The sequence below is a fragment of the Lissotriton helveticus genome, chromosome 12 (assembly GCF_964261635.1).
Source record: "Lissotriton helveticus chromosome 12, aLisHel1.1, whole genome shotgun sequence".
Lineage (NCBI taxonomy): Eukaryota > Metazoa > Chordata > Amphibia > Caudata > Salamandridae > Lissotriton > Lissotriton helveticus.
This window is the reverse complement of record NC_136073.1, coordinates 103,168,789-103,186,060: the sequence shown is the minus strand read 5'-3', so window position 1 is coordinate 103,186,060 and position 17,272 is coordinate 103,168,789.

Below are 17,272 nucleotides of genomic sequence, written 5' to 3'. Positions count from 1 at the left end.
AGAGTAGTTGATGCCAAATGACAATTTATTTTTATCTAGATACCACAAAACATTTTAGAATGAAAAGTGGCAATTGGGGTTTGACAGCAATTTTATTGTAACATCAAGGACACATAGCATAATAACATAACGTAACATATCTATTTGTAAGGCACACGTTCACCCAAGGGTATCATGGTGTTGAATAACAGATGTTTATTTTGTATGGAAAGAGTAAAATGGGTCTGGAAGACAACCATGGTGACAAATGTGCTCCGTAGGCCTGCAGGTACACGTTTGTCAGGGTGAGGAAACACTATCTTTGGAATTTCTAGAGCGCATCAGCTTCAAGGAGGGTATAACAGGTGGTGAAAAAAGCGAATGCAACGATAAGGCACTCCAGACATCTTTCGCCTTACAGCAACAAGGATCCACATGAGGCCACCAGATTGAAACAAATGGGCTCAAACTACATGTTGTTGAGAGAGGAATGAAAGTGCTCAAATGGCAAGGCAAAATATAATTTTGCCAGCAGCTCATAAAATGCATGCATTGGAACTGGTCAAGATCCGGCTCCCCCTCTGATCCCTGTCTCATGTTTCTCCTTGCTCTTGGTGTGGACACCATCAATCTTGTCTTGAATTCCATGCTTAATATGTCTCTAGCATATGGAATTGTCCCCATGTGCTGGAAACAGGCTAAAATTCTGCCACTTCTTAAAAAAACTAACTCTTATCCCAATGTCACGAGTAGTTATAGTCCTATTTCGCTTCCGTCAGCATCATCAAAACTGGTGGAAACATTTGTTAATCAGCAGGTGTCTAGTTATATTGAATCTGATGGACTACTTCACTCCAGTCAATTGAGTATTAGGCCAAAAAATAGCACAGACACAGCTCGACTAGAAATCTCTGAATGGATCAAAAGCACTCTAGATGCAGGTGGGAAAGCAGTCCTGGTATTGTTAGATCTGTCAGCAGGTTTTGATACGGTCCCTTATTCCATGCTGCTTTCTCGTCTTCATGATATAGGCATCAGAGACACTGCATGGAAATGGATAACATCTTTTCTGGAAGACTGAGGCGAGGAAGTCTGGTTGCCCCCTTTCTCATCTGGCAATAGCTGTGTCTCTGTAGAAGTGCCTCAGGGTTCAACCCTTAGCCCCACGGTGATTAACATCGATATGGCCTCTTTGGTGCCACTGGTTGAATCCTTTGGAGCCAAGATAGTATTATATGCAGATGATACAGACCTGGTCTTCTCCTTCAAAAAAGGAGAGATAACGGCCTTGGATGATATTAAACCCTGTCTATCAGCTGGCATTCTTATGTTTGGGGACTTAATCTCCACTGAATGATCGGAAGACCCGGAGAAGTACGGATCTGCCAGATCTACTCCATTCGGGAGACCCTGTAACCGAACTACGGCATGGGTAACGAGTGGATTTGATCGCGACAGTCCTGAGGAAGACCGAAGTGACCTTTCGAGGCACAATTGAAGCGGTCGAAACATGTTGACTTCAGCAGTGGTAGGAGGGTAGTCTTGAGGAACCTTATTTTCTCAATAAGACATTTCCCCATCGTTTTCATACTTTTTAATCCTGATAAGGGTATCAAATTGGGTTCAATAAAGTAATTATTTCTATTGGCACCCTTAATCAGTTTTAAACACATCCTTACTGCACTTTTTTGTCGCACTATCAGCTTATCCACCAGGTGTTCACTGCACGTTCTATCACTCATGTATTTTATTCGTTGTACGTATTGACCGATTGTGTTGTACGTCTCATAGTGTGGAATTTATTACTTTTTCCCCTTCCCTAATGCTCCGCCCTGGATGTGGCTACACCAGGGCGTTTGTAGCAGGCCCTATGATGAAGCATGTCACATACCTCGGTATGTGAGTGAGGGCAGTTTTTTCAAATTGGAGAATTTTCCTTTGTTGTAGTTGTGTACTCTATATACCCCTTGTGTGTGATCAATAGCTCAAACTCTCGTAAATGTGAGACCTGTTGCATTGTTTTGAGGCCATTATCTGATCTTGTTCTTGATCTTGATCCTAGGGTCAGGGGTAAGTGATTTAAGCCTTCATAGTTTTATTTGTGCAGCTCCAAATAAATCATTAATCATCATGGATCATGCTTATCAAAACATAGCAGCTGTGACTATCAATTTCATCTCAGTGGTGATTTCATCCAGATCCATAAATCCTATGGTGAAAATAAACATTTTACTTTATTTTTAAGGTCAAGATTTGCCCTTCTGTCAACTTCATCATCCTTCACGTGGTCAGGGGATGCACATCCTTCCCGCTAAACACCCTCCCCAATTTATTTTTATGTAATGCAGCATATGATGTCCACAGCACAAAATGGTCAATGTAGGAGCATTTTTCAGCACACAGCCAGTCAATCAGATGATTTGCGACTAACTGATTAATTGCTAAATCTTTACACTTCTGTTTGACCACTTACTATAATGCACATGTCTAAAAAAATCTACTAAGTAGATTTTACCAAGTCTGAAGGTATAACTTTAACCTGTAAATTTCATAAGCGTTTGCTGGTGTAGTTAGCATTTTAATGGGCACACTTCATAAATATTTCAGTTTCTGTGGCCAAGCCTCTATTAAAATATTAGTCAACCTTAATTACCTTTCAACGTTGGGTGTTTTATGAGATTGTATTACTATTCATTTGTTTGAGTTTGTCGTATCATATTGATTGTGTGGATAGAAGATATTGGATATGTTGGTGGATGTATTGTGTGTGATTTGATTTGTGTGGAAATAATGATGGTTATGTTGGCTTATGTTAGTGGATGTGTTGGCACGGTTGTTGTGTTGGTGTATGATGATAGGTGTGTTGACATTTTTTTGATGTACAGTATGACAACAAGTGTATTGATGTTTCACTTTGGTTGCTTCTATGATGTTTAATTTTTTGAATGTTGCTCTTGGGATCTTGTTGTTTGGATGTTGGCTTTCGAACCTAAGCTGGTACATCATGGTGTGGATGTTTGCATATGATATTACCAATGTGGGTATGTGATGGTGGATGTCTTGCCATTTGATGTTGTGTGTTAGTTTGTGAGGGTGCTTGCATTAGAATATAATGTTTGTTGTGTTGATGCAAGATGGTAGGTTTGATGTTGTATGATGTTGGGTGTGTTGGCTTATGATGTTGATTGGGCATAAGTTGTGGTTGTGCAGTAGTATGTGAATGGGGAGTACCCGGTACATTTTCAAAAGTAATGTCACTATAGACATACAAGTTAAAGGCCTCAAGCCTCATTATTTAGTAACATATCCAAGTTCTTTTTTAAAAAAGGACCAGACTTAATAAACAACCAATCAGCTGATACCACCCCTTTAGAACCTTCCTGAAAGGAGCTCCAGTCCCTCAGATTTTCTACCACAGGTCGTGCTTGGGAGTATCCACCGAGCTCTGCTCAATTTTTGGCTCACAACTTTTGTAATCACCTTGTCTTCAGATTTTTTCTTTTTCTAAACGTATTTTACAGGTTCTATTATCTGTTCCTAGGTGAAATAACTGACTTCTTTGTGTTAGACACACCTAAAATAGGTATTTTCAGGCCCTGTGCCATCTGCAGGAAGAAGTGGATGCATATCAATGACCTCTATAAAGACTGCATTTATTGCTACTATCCAGAGCATAACCCAAAGGACTGTAAGGTATGTTGTACCTTTTCATGAAAAACTTTAAAAGATCGTGAGGGGAGGCTTTAATATGGTGACAGAGGTTTAAAGATAGAGATGACCTTGTTTTTTCTGAGGAGAATGACAGTTCCTCAAGGTCCTCTTCCAAGGCACCTCAAAAAAGACCACTGGATCACTCTCCATGTCATTCCTCACAGCAACCTCCAAAGAAGACGCACAAAAAGTCTTCAGAGGATACTAAAAAGCAGGATTTACTTTCCAAATTGTCTCCCCCTCATCAGAGTTCATTTTCTGTCAAAATACCTCTTAAGAAATCAGCTTCAGACCCTTCTATTCCTCCTGCGAAGATCAAACATGCTTTTAAGAAGCCTACCTCAGCCCCTTTGATGGACAGCTCATTGACAGCAGCTCTGACAACAACGAAATCTCCATTGGGTGTCATAGAAGTAACATCATTGACGACCACTGTCGCCACTGTTATGGTTTCATCAGCGCCAATTTGATAGTTGACAACGTCTTCGTTGACAAGTCAATGGTACAGATATTGTCAACGGTAAAGATTACTAAAGTCTTTAAGTCGTCATCGTCGCTGAAGGCTCCGACAACAGAGGTCCAGATGACAAGGATGATGGCAAGTTCTTAATGGACGGCGCTTCCTGCATCGACGGCGAGTCTACAGTTGACTACTCTCTTGTTGATGAATCCCCCATTACTTCATCAACGGTTTCATCGACGGGGGATGCATTGTCGACTGCAGTTTTGTCATCCATGCCAATTTGCGACAGGGATGTAACTGTCATCTTTCGCGACGACTCTTTGTCGAAGATGTGTATTCCGGCAAGGTCTACGGCGTCGAAAACTCCATTGTCTAGAACAGGAAAATTGTGTTTTCAACCAGCATTTCAGCAGGAGAAGCTGACACCTTCACTGACTTCACCAAGTTAGAGTCCAGTCTTTGTTACCAGGTTATGTTTTGGATGATGAAATTGATTCTGACAAGGACAGCCTGCTTGTAGTTGCGCAAAGCCCTTCAGAGCTGATTGTAAAATATCAAGAAGACTCTGATGATAAAGAATATTATGACCAGCAATTTTGCTATCTTGACCAATGATGTCAACAGCAATTGCAACCAGAAATGGTATGCCTACCTTCCACCCTTATTACAGACTTACAATTCATGTTGGCGGATTATAAAAATAGATCTCGTCCCTCAAAACAGTCTCCTGCACCGGCACCTCCACCACTACCTGCGGTACAAAGTCCGCCCCCACCTCCTCCTCTGCCTCAAGTGCCTAAACAACAGCTTCTGTCTACGAATGAAGAGGATCAGCAGGAGGAAGAGGAAATACAAGATGTACAAAAACAGCAAGACAAATGGGATGATTATATTATCCTACCACCAGCGTCACCATCTCTGTCACAAACTGACTTGCCTCCAGAGGACATTGGGGGATTTCATAACCTCTTAGAGAAAGCAGCCAGGCGTTTCGAGCTTCCGATGCTTGTTCACCAACAGGACTTGTTTTCTTTATGATTTCAAGGAACCCTTTAAGAAATTGATCAGATCAATGCCAATTATTGACTATATCTGGGAACAAGGAGTCGAAATAATGCCGAATCCAGCAACAGTGCCACAAGTCTTACTAAGACTTGACAAGAAATATAAAGCCCCTGACGGCGCACATGCCTACCTCACGGGTCATGCAAGGCCTGATTCAGTGATTTCTCAGGCTGCTCAGCACAGGTCAAAGAACCCATCAGCTCCGTTATCAGTGCCTTCAGTCAAGGAGAGTTGGAGACTAGACAACATTGGAAAACGTTTTTCAACTATGTCTGTGTTAACACTTATAGCGTCTAATTCCTTAACTTTGTTGGACCGTGACAACAGACAAATTTGGTCGGATATCGCTCCTTATATCAACAGTCTCCCATCAGACATTAAAGATGAGGCAAAAAAGATTCTGCTGGAGAGTGAACGCTCCGCTTCAGAGATAATCGATTGTGCGATGGACATTGTCTCCATTGGTTTCTGTCACTGGCTGGGGCTGCAGTCTCGATGCGCCAGGGATGGCTAAAGGGCACAACATTCAGGTTAGAGGTTCTAACTAAATTTTTAGACATGCCTTACGACGGAGAGGAATTGTTTGGAAAGCATATCGATGAAGCCCTCCAGGGAGTCAAAATAGACATGTACACGGCTAAAGCTTTTGGGACCTTCCAATACAAAAAGGATGCTTGTTGGAGTGGTCGAGGCAAAGGTCAACCATCCTACTGTGGAGGCTTCCAACAGGACTGGTATCTAAACTATACCTCTTCAAACCAACAATACAGAACACAGTTTGCCCAGAGGCAACAACCTGGATCTACCTATAACAAGTCTTCCTTTCGGGGGAAAACAGGATGACAGAAAGAGCCTACCCAACGTCAATGACCTCCCACTACTGCTGGTTACTGTTTCTCCATCGCCGACCAAGAAAGGAGGAGGAATTTCCAACTTTCTAAAAATTTGGAGACAAATTACAATGGATTGTTGTGTCTTAGACCTGATACAATACAGCCACTCCCTGGAATACATACAGACACCCCATCCGAACCCTCCTCAGCCACTGACTCACAAGTATTTGCACCTCTTGAAGTTAGAAATCATTTTCATGATTCAAAAAGGAGCAATAGTATATGTTCCTTTTCATCAAAGGGAAAAGGTTTTTATTCCCGGCAAAAAAGTGGAGACCAATTTCAAATTTGAGAAACCTAAACAAATTCCTCAAGAAACAGTCATTTCACATGATCACCACTCAGGAAGTCTTACAGCTTCTCAATGGAAACAACAACATGGCATTCCCAGACCTTCAAGATGCATTTTTCCACATATCCATACACAAGAAACACAAGACGTTTCTCAGATTCTCAGTAGCTGGCAGGCATTACCAGTTCCAAGTGCTGCCCTTTGGGCTCAAATCAGCTCCTCGCATTTTTACAAAATGTCTAGTGCCAGTGGCTACATATCTCAGGAGACATCACCACCAAGTCTTTCCCTACCTCGACGACTGACTAGTCAAGGCTCCTACTTCCAGCACCATAAAAGCGATTTCCAAGTCCTATCTATGTCTTTTCAGCCAGCTGGGTCATACTCTCAACACGGAGAAATCAGTTCCACAACCTTCTCAATGACTAACATTCCTAGGAGCCATACTGTATACTACTCTAAGAAAGGATTATCCCACATTGGAAAGACAACACAGACTTCTGACCTTGGCAAACTGCATACAGAAAGTATCTTTCTTTACGCCTATACAAATCTCTACTGGACATGATGTCCTCCTGTATCCTTCTGATTCCTCATTACTGACTACACATGCATCCTCTTCAGGAAGCTCTGAACACCCAATGGGTGCAAGTCAACAGAACATTCGATGACCTAATCCAGGAGACCCCTCAAATGATCGCCTCACTGTCCTGGTGGAGTCAGCCTCATCATCTATCTTGAAGGTTACCATTCCCACCGCAAGCCTCTCCTCTGGTAATACCAAAGGATGCTTCTTCAAAAGGTTGGGAGCTTTCCTTCAGGAGCTTCCGATCAGTGGCAAGTGGCCTCTATCTCAACTGAGCCTACACATATATCTCCTGGAACTAAGAGTGGTGTTTCTAACTCTGCAAGCTTTCCTACCAAGAATAAAGGATTCTCCAGTGCTTGTCAGAACAAGCAATACTATGACAATGCACTATCTAGACAAGCAAGGAGGAACTAGATCTTTCACTCTCTTCCAAGAAGCTCAACTGATTTGGAACTGGACAATTCAACATAAAATCTCCTTGACAGCGGAGTACGTGCTGGGGAAACAAAACCGCATAGTGGACTCGCTGAGCAGATTGCAAACAACATGCCATGAATGGGAATTGGATTAAAGTACTCTCGACCGAATCTTCTCCCAGTTTGGTAAACCAATTATGGACATGCTCGTCACTTGCGACAACGCCAAATGCCAATACTTTGCTAGCTGGCATCCATAACAGGGAACTTGGGGGAATGCTTTTTAAGTAGCATGGTCCGGCATATTTGCCTATGCTTTTTCTCAAATTCCTCTCCTTCCCAGGGTGCTGAAGAGGATCAAGGCGGAACCCTGCAAAGTAATAATAATAGCACCAGCGTGGCCTCGCCAACCTTGGCTCACAGAACTAGGCCTGGGCATTGAACTCCACTCCGTTCGTGGAGTTAGCTGAGTTTTCTGCACTCCGCACTCTACGGAGCTCGCAGAGTGAAAGAAAACCCCGCTTCGCGTAGTGCAGTGGAGTTTTTTCCCCACTCTCCTTTGCGAACGGTAAGTTTGCAAGCGCGAGTTGCCGCTTGGGTAGAATTTCTACATGAGCTGCAGAAAGACCAGCGTGAACAGCAGTTCGCACTATACTCCGCCACTTGCAGAACTTCGCAGAGTTTTTTTGTAGCCTCGCAAAGTTCCACATAGCAAAACTATGCAAACTACGCCCAGGCATACACAGAACTCCATCTCCTGTCCCTGCAACAACTGATTTTCCTGAATCCGATTCCGTGTCTTCTCACAATGAACCAGGTACCCAGGTTCCCTGAGACTATCTGTTTGGCTTCTGAGTTCCAGGAATTTCGACACCTAAACATTCCACAGGAGTGCAGACAAATCGCGTCTCGTGCTTGAGCGGACAGTACCAACGAAACGTATTCTTTAAAATGGAAGAGATTCTGTATTTGGTGTAGATCGGCTCAGGTGCATCCCCTCGATTCATCCCCAGAGGAAGTTTTACTGTATCTCCTACATCCAGCACATTTGGGTTTAGCTCATGCTTCGATTAAAGTACACTTAGCGGCTATCTTCCGTTTCTGGAGATCATCTGAGAGCCCATACTTATGGTCTAACAGATTGATAAAACAGTTTGTGAAAGAACTCATCAGGACCTTTCTGCCTGTGAGATCTCCTCCTCCGACGTGGCAACTCAACATGGTGCTTGCTCAACTTATGAAGCACCCTTTTGAATCAATACACAGAACTGACATGAAGTTCCTTTCATGGAAGATCGCACTCCTTCTGGCCCTTACATCCACAAGACAAGTTACGGAACTTCAAGCTTTCACCATACATGATTCCTTTCCACAGTTCAAACACGATAGGGTGATCCTATGGACCAGTCCGAAGCTTATCCCTAAAGTCCTTTCGGATTTTCATCTTAACAAACCAATTGGGGTGAAATCTTTCTTTCCAAATATTCAGACGGCAGCTGAATGAGCTCTGCATTACTTGGACTTAAAACGCTGCCTAAGGTTTTATCTGAATAGGACCAAATCCTTTGCAAAACCAATCAATTGTTTGTAGCTTATAGCGCGCCTTGCAAAGGCTTCCCTTTAACAAAACAAAGCATCTCAAGATGGATTGCTAGTGCACTTCTCTTCTGTCACCAACAAGCAGGTCAACCCCTGTTATCAAAAGTTCATGCTCATTCTACTAGAGCAGTAGCTACATCTATGGTGTTGTTTGCTGGTGTGTCCCTATTAGACATTTATAGAGCAGCAACCTGGAAGACGCCACATACATTCACTAAGCATTATTTCTTGGCCTCTAAGACGATGAAAGATGCTCCTGTGGGACAAGCAGTGCTGAGGCAACTGTTTCAATAAGGGTGAGCCTTCCTTTCTTCCCACCATCCATTCTGATGCACATCTGTAGTTCTCCAGTATTGGAATCTTTCATAGATTGACATGCGACCCACCCACCTCCTGTGGAAGGACTAATCCTTACGTCTCAGTTACTTCTTTTGTGCACACGGTGCTTGAGAAAGTCTGACGGACTGGAGCTCCTTTCAGGAAGGTACTAAAGGAGTGGTATCAGCTGATTGGTTGTTTCTTAAGTTTGGTCCATTTTAAATAAGGACTTGGATAAGTTACTAAATAATGAGGCCTTAGGCCTTTAACTTCTATGTCATTAGTTTTATAAATGAACCGGGGGCTCCCATCTCAATGACAGGGAATGATTCAAGCATGTGAATCTATGAAAGATTCCAATACTGGAGAACTACAGTTACAGGTAAGTAACATATTTCTTATGTTGGTTGTTTGGGCATATGATGATGGGTGTTTTGACATAAAATGTTAGTGGTCTGGACTCATAACGGTTAGCGAGTTGGTATATTTTGTTAGTTGTGTCAACATATGATAGTGGGTGTGTTTGCAGATGATACTGTGTGTCGTGGTGGTGTTAATGGTAATAATTAGGAATAATGTTAGTGGTGAAAAGGTGTTAGTTCTGATAGTAATGACAATGGAGATAATAGTGGTAACAATTGTGGTAGTGATCCTGGGAGCAATAATGATAGTGGTGCAATAGTGTTTGTGGTTAATCTAGTGTTAGTGGCAAATGTCATGGTTCTGGTGGTAATGGAGCCAGCGCTGCTAATAGTTGTGGTGATAATGGGGATTATAAAAGTGGTGGTAGCCATGATGGTTATGGTGGTAGAGGTAATGGTTTTGGTTCAGGTATTGGTGCTGGTGTTATTGGTGACAATTGTGCCAGTGTTGGTAATTATGGTAATGTTTATGTTGATGGTGGTGTAGTAATTGCGTCAATGCCGCTGGTAATGGCTGTGGTTGTGGTTATGGTATTAATGCTAATGGGGTTGTGGGTAATGGTGGTTCTAATGGTGGTAATGGTGGTAGTGGTGTTGGAGTTCCAATGGTGGTAGGAATGGTGTTAAAAACTGTGCTGGTTGTTGTAATGTGGTGTTTTCGATTGTAATGGTAATGTAGTTGAGGCAGTGGTGGTAATAGTGATGGGGTATTGCTGGACTTGGTGGTACTGGTAATAGTGATGGTAATGGTGATGTGGGAAATAGTTGTGGTTGTGACAATGGTAAGTGGAGTAGATGCTGATAAAAGTATGGGGGATAGGTAGATTATTAAACCCCCACTCAGAACACTTTTTTTTAAATATCTCCTGATATTCATGAACACTGTGAGAGGCTTGTTAATTTAAGTCTGGATATTAATGGATTGGTTCTTGAATACCCCACAGACCCTGTGCTGAATTATATATTTAAAATATCTCCTGATGTTCATATACATAGGTGAGAATTAAAACATGTTTAAATTAATTTATAAGAAACCCATATGGGGCGCACAGGGGTAATACTTTTAAAATACCTGCTCTGACTTGTCTAAGAGTTGTGGTTGTTTGACACTTACTACCTATATCTTGCCCAAGAGTTCGTTTTTTTTTATAATCACTACCCCTGCCTTACTTAAGATTGTGGTTAGTTTGTGCTCCCATATTCCTACTGACTTACCTAAAGACTGGCAAATTAACCTAAACACCCCCACAATGCCGCCTCGATCCCCTCCCTCTTTGCCCAGGGGTGAGTGAGGCTAAAAAGAAATGCACTTTACCACTCCTTAGTTGCAAATACAATGCTGCAGGCCAAGGAGGAGCTTAGGAACTGCCACTTGCCCATGTCCCCTGTTTACAAAAAGGATATGGGGCAAGTAACCGGTGATCCTCTGTTCTATCGTCTGCAGCATTCTTTGGGCCACAAAGAAGCTAATCTGCTGGCATTCACTCCTGAACCTTATTCTCATTTTGAAAGAGGTTCCAGGAGTAGGTACCAGTTGACACTCCTCAATGTCCTGCCGTATTCCAAAAGCCACAGATGAATGGTAACCATTACCTGTACATATGGCTCTTTTCTTGAAGCTCCCCTTGCCTTGGACAAAGTGAGGGGGTGCTACAGCGGAACTCCAAAAATAAATTCTAAATCAGCATCACCATTTCCCTGAAACCTCTGGACACACATTTATTCTCCAGTGGGGCCCATAACACTGCACACTTTCTCTTCTAATTTAATTCGACTGCAGGGATTGGTGAAATACACAGGAGTAATGCTGTAACATTGGCGGAGTGTCTAAACCTTTTTAACTAGTCATTTATTTACATCTATAGTTTAAGCAATTTACCATGGTTTTGACAAACAATGAATTTTATTCAGACACACCACCATAGTGGCAATGGATCTGCTAGAAAGAAAATCAGGCGTAGGAAAAATTACAAGACCAGCTTTAATATTCAATTTTCCTAATTTTATTAAAAGCAAACTTTTAATATGTCTGACATTTAGGCATTAATTAATTCTTTATTCAGTAAAATCTTGAACTTTAATTCAGAATAATCATTTCATTTAGAGCTCGGGAAAATAGTCATTTATTTTATAAGTCAGTTGAAAGTTTAGCAAAGAATAGATAGTTCCAAATTCATTCTCTCAAAGGGTATTGTTTAGGACAGTCTTTGGCCTAGTCACTTCCTTGACTGGTAACTTCACGTTTCTTTCCCACGTTCAGAACACTCGAGTGTCCATGTTTTGGCAACCAACCTGACTTCCAGGGCACAGTAGCCTTGAACTTCCCATCCGAGCACAGGCAGTTCACTCTCACTTGCAGGGTTTGGGTGCGCATGTGCAGTCCGGCACTTGCTTGCAGTTTACCAGAGCACCCATGTTTTCACTAGGCCTCAGCGGCCACTTTTGGAACTATCATAGAAACAAACACAAATATATGTTAAATATGGTACTAAAGCCCTTCTGTTTACCTCCCACCGTACTAATGTTTCCGCATTAGTTATTACCTAGCAAGTAAGCCACATAAATGCGTTTCATACTTACATATCCGACGACTTTCTGGCACAATAACATGTACAATAAGCACATTCATGCTGCGTTTATTTATATTTAAGCTGTGCATTAATTCACATCACAATAACAATACAAATTAGTTAGTTATATTGCTTCATGCAGGCAAAATTAGTATTCCCACGTGTGCATTTGTGTGCATCTTATACTATTGTTGATTATTTCACCACAACACACCATTAGTAAATGTTAACGTTATGGAACATCGACTTTACAAGGGGTACACAAAATTTTGTTTTGCCACCTTGCTCCATCATGGGCAAGTTGCGTAGAATCCTTGATACCCGAGGGAGTACTGTGTCTATGGTTCATGCTGGAGGGAGTGCACCACTCCCTGGCCCTCTTGGTCCCGCAACCGCCCAGTTGCTTATTTACCGTGATAGAGACGCTGTCCAACAAGAGGAACACAAAGCAGGACCTCAGCCATTTTAATCTTCTCATGTCATGATCTTTACTGACTACTCGAGTCCCGGCCATCCCAACTGCAAGGAAAATCATTTGGGTAGGTGAAGCAAATATTTTCAAAGACTGAAATGCAATACCTAAAGTACTATCAATATTGGTCCTTAAGGGGCATGCCATCACACACAATAACATCTCATACCCACAACAGCAAACACACAAATCCAGTCTAAATATCTGACACTTTCAAGTGTAACACCACAATACAATAGGAAGTTGTTATTATAGTAGCAGCATGCTATAATGAGCTAATACACCTCCAGACAGCAAAAAGACTGATCAACTATGCTCTGAGAGTCAGGCACACAAAATAGATATTACATACACAAGCAAATGTCACAATTACCATTTCAGTTTATTGCCACTCAAGCAATTTAGCTACAGAATTATACAAATGTTTACACTTCACTCCTTAACAAATGACATATTCACAACTCATTACAACCTTTCACAAGTGATAAATGGTGGGAGTTGAGCTAATGTTAGTACCACATGGGTTCATGATTAGGTTACGATAGTAAGTTAACTTGTGAACTTCATGTCTTTCGATGTTAAGTTCTGAAACAATATAGATATCTGAGAATAGTTCACTTCCTGATAACTATAGTTTTTTCAGGAAGCTCATATATGCATGTAGTAAGAATCTTGTGAAGGTGTCATCAACCTGCCTGAGGGGAGGTAGGGGTTGGGTGTTAGCTATAAAATTGAATTTGCAACACTGCAAGTTACCACATTGCTCTTAATGTTTCCACACATCTACATCTCAAGTGTTGAAAGTCTGCCAACGTTGACAAGTCTGAGGCTAATATTGAAGAGTGTGCTCTAGATTCAACCACATTAGATTGGGACACAACTTTTCTAACTCATACAGAACAATTTCATTCCATCTAGAGCCTCAGGGCCAGAAGAAGGGGCATAATAATTATCACTGGCTGCGTTTAGCGATACATTTTTTATCGCAGGAAATTATTGCCATTGTAGCGCTGTATCAAGAACGCCTAGCGCAATGGCGATAATTATTCCTGCGATAGCGGTGTTTTCCATGGAACATCGCTGGTTTTCTAGTGATGTTCCATGGAAAACGGCGATAACCTTGCTGAAATTACCCTGTGGTCGTATCAGCATAATCCACCCCCTATGTTATGAATAGGTATGTCAGGATTTTAGCAGACGTTAGTTCGAGATTTTCGCCAAAAAATTAACGTCTGCTAAAATCCTGAGGGCCACCTTGTAAATATCGCGATGTGCATTTTGCGATAATTTACAAGGTAGTTCGTCTGGAGTACGCCCAGTGACGCCCACTTTGCATCTCATTAGAGATGTAAAGTGAGGCGTCGGTAAAATGGCTGCTAACATGCGTTAATGCATGTTAGCACTTGCTTACAAATAGGGCGATAAGATTATCTCTGCTTTTTTGGCTTTTAAAGCCAAGAAAGTGGAGATAAGGCCCTTGTTAATATGCCCCGTAGTCTTTATCCCTCCTTGAACCATTTCATTATTCCTCTTCTAAATGCTTTCTAACTAATCCAGAATTGTTGACAAGGTTCTTGGGATTGGGGAAACATGGTCATTAGCTTAGGCTAGAGATGCATACCAATATACCAATTGATAACTTGCCGCTCCATGCAGATAAAAATGTCCCCGCAACCATGGTCACTTTTGGATCTGTCGACGCATTTGACACCATTGACCATCACATTACTGCTTCTGGTCTCTGCAGCTGGATGGTGGAAATCCAGACTTGAATGTCAGCAAAACAGCTTAAACTAATTTCAAAAAGACTTAGGGGCAGATTTACAAGCGCCTTGCTCCACCGGTGCGTGACTTAACCTGTGCTTGTACATATCACCCCTGTTCTTGCAACACTTTGCGTGTTAGGGGTGTGACATGGGGGTTGCTGTTGGTGTTTCCACGCAACACCCATGTCCACTGATGCATTTCCAGATTTACAACAAATTATAAATCTGGAAATACGCCAGAATGCTACGCCACCAGAAGGGTGGCGTATTGAGGTGCAACGAGGAGAAATGTTTTAATTTCTTCTAGTTTTTCCTCTTTCAATGCGTCCTGCATTCTACAGCACATATTGGAAGAGGAAATCCCCTCAATTTATTGTTTTTTTGCAGTAAAGTGCCCCTTCCTGCACAAAAACAATCTCCCACGATGCAGGTATCCTTGCACCATGCTGCAAGGGTGCCTGCACCGGCGCATGGCAGCAGTTTGTGGACCAGCGCAGTTGGAAGCACAGAGATGCGACATATTGTTGTAAATATGTTGCATCCCTGTGCTTCGAAATTAACGCAGCGCAGCAAAATGACTTGCGGCACCATGCTTCGTTAGTTTCGAAGCACAGGGATGGGACATATTTACAACAATTTGTCGCATCTCTGTGCTTACCCCTGCACTGGCACACAAACTGCTGCCATGCGACGGCGCAGGAACTTTTGCACCATGGCGCAAGGATGCCAGCGTCATGGGGAGATTGTTTTTGTGCAGGAATCAATCAATCAATCAATTGTATTTATAGAGCGCAAAACTTACCCATGAGGGTCTCAAGGCGCTGAGGGACGGGGGTGCCGCTACTGCTCGAAGAGCCAGGTCTTGAGGAGTCTTCTGAAGGTGAGCAGGCCTTGGGTCTGCTGTAGGTGGGTGGGGAGGGCAAGGAAGGAGAAGGATCTGATGCCGGTGGTCGCTCGTTGGATGCGGGGGACAGCGGCGAGGGCGAGGCTGGCTGAGCGGAGCTGGCGGGTTGGGGTGTAGAAATTGAGTCGGACGTTGAGGGAGGCTGGGCCCGTGTTGTGGAGGGCTTTGTGTGCGTGGGTGAGTAGCTTGAAAGTGATCCTCTTTTCGATGGGGAGCCAGTGTAGGTCTCTCAGGTGCGAGGTGGTGTGGTTTCGGCGAGGGACGTTGAGGATCAGTCGGGTGGAGGCATTTTGAATGCGTTGCAGTCGTCGCAGGTGTTTGACCGGGATACCTGCGTAGAGTACATTGCCGTAGTCCAGCCTGCTGCTGTCGAGGGCCTGGGTCACTGTTTTCCTGTTTTGGTGGGGATCCACCCGTAGATCCTGCAGAGCAAGCGCAGGGTGTTGTAGCAGGAGGAGGCGACGGCGTTGACCTGTTTTGACATGGAGAGGGAGGAGTCAAGGATGATGCCCAGGTTGCGTGCGTGGTCAGTGGGTGTCGGTGCTGTTCCTAGCGTGGTCGGCCACCAGGAGTAGTCCCAGGCTGAGGGTGTGGATCTGAGGATGAGGACCTCCGTCTTGTCCGAGTTCAGGTTCAGTCTGCTGTTCCTCATCCATTCGGCAACGGCCATCAATCCCTCGTGGAGGTTGGTTTTGGCGGTGTGCGGGTCCTTGGTGAGGGAGAGGATCAGCTGGGTGTCGTCGGCGTAGGAGATGATGTTGAGATTATGCTGGTGAGCGACGTGAGCGAGGGGGGCCATGTGCTGTAGAATGCAGGACGCGTTGAAAGAGGAAAAACGAGGAGAAATTAAAAATTTCTCCTCGTTGCATCTTGCTACGCCACCCCTCTGGTGGCGTAGCAAGATGAAGCATTTCCAGATTTACGATTTGTTGTAAATCTGGAAATGCATCAGTGGACATGGGTGTTGTGTGGGAACACCCACAGGAACACCCATGGCATGCCCCTAACACGCAAAGTGTTGCGTGAACACGGGCGATATTTACAAGCACAGGTTAAGTCACGCAGGGCACTTTACCTGTGCTTGGAAATATCACTCAGCAGGCTGCGCCACCACTGGGTCAGGCAACGTGATGAACCGGTGGCGCAAGGGGCTTGTAAATCTGTCCCTTGGCGTCAAATTCGATCAGCATTTAAATCTGGAAGCTCAGGTTACTTCATTTGTTAAGTCCTGTCTTCTTTATCTGCAAGTTTTGAAATGAATTCTTTCTCTGTTCTCTCTACAATATAAGGTCTAGATTATAAATGCGTTAATCTCTGCCAAGCTTGACTTTTGCAATGACATATTTTGCTCCTCCAACTTCAAATAAACTGCATCCCGTCTTAGAGGATGTGGCTAAATTGACTCAGCCTCAGCAGGTTTGAGTAAGCTACACTGGTTTCCTTTTCTGTAAAGGGTCAAATTTAATTCCTTAGGTTTGATCCCTAAATCTGTGTATGATCCATGTCCCACTCCTCTTTCTGGCAGGTTTACTCGCTACAAGTGCGGGCGCTCACTTAGGTCTGCCTCTCTGTCTCTTTTAACTGTGCCTAAGCCTAGTCTTCCTACCCTGGACGGCCGACCTTTACAGGCAGCATCTAGGCTCAGAAATGAGTGCTCTTAGAGATTAGATCTGTCTTACCTTCTGAAGTGTAGGAAAGCCATTAAACCCCGCTCCATCTGTATAACTCCTACTGTTGTATAGCTCCTATATATCCATATTTCGTGTTAAGTTAGCATAGGTACATTTCAGATTTAAACGCCATTTTTCCTTTC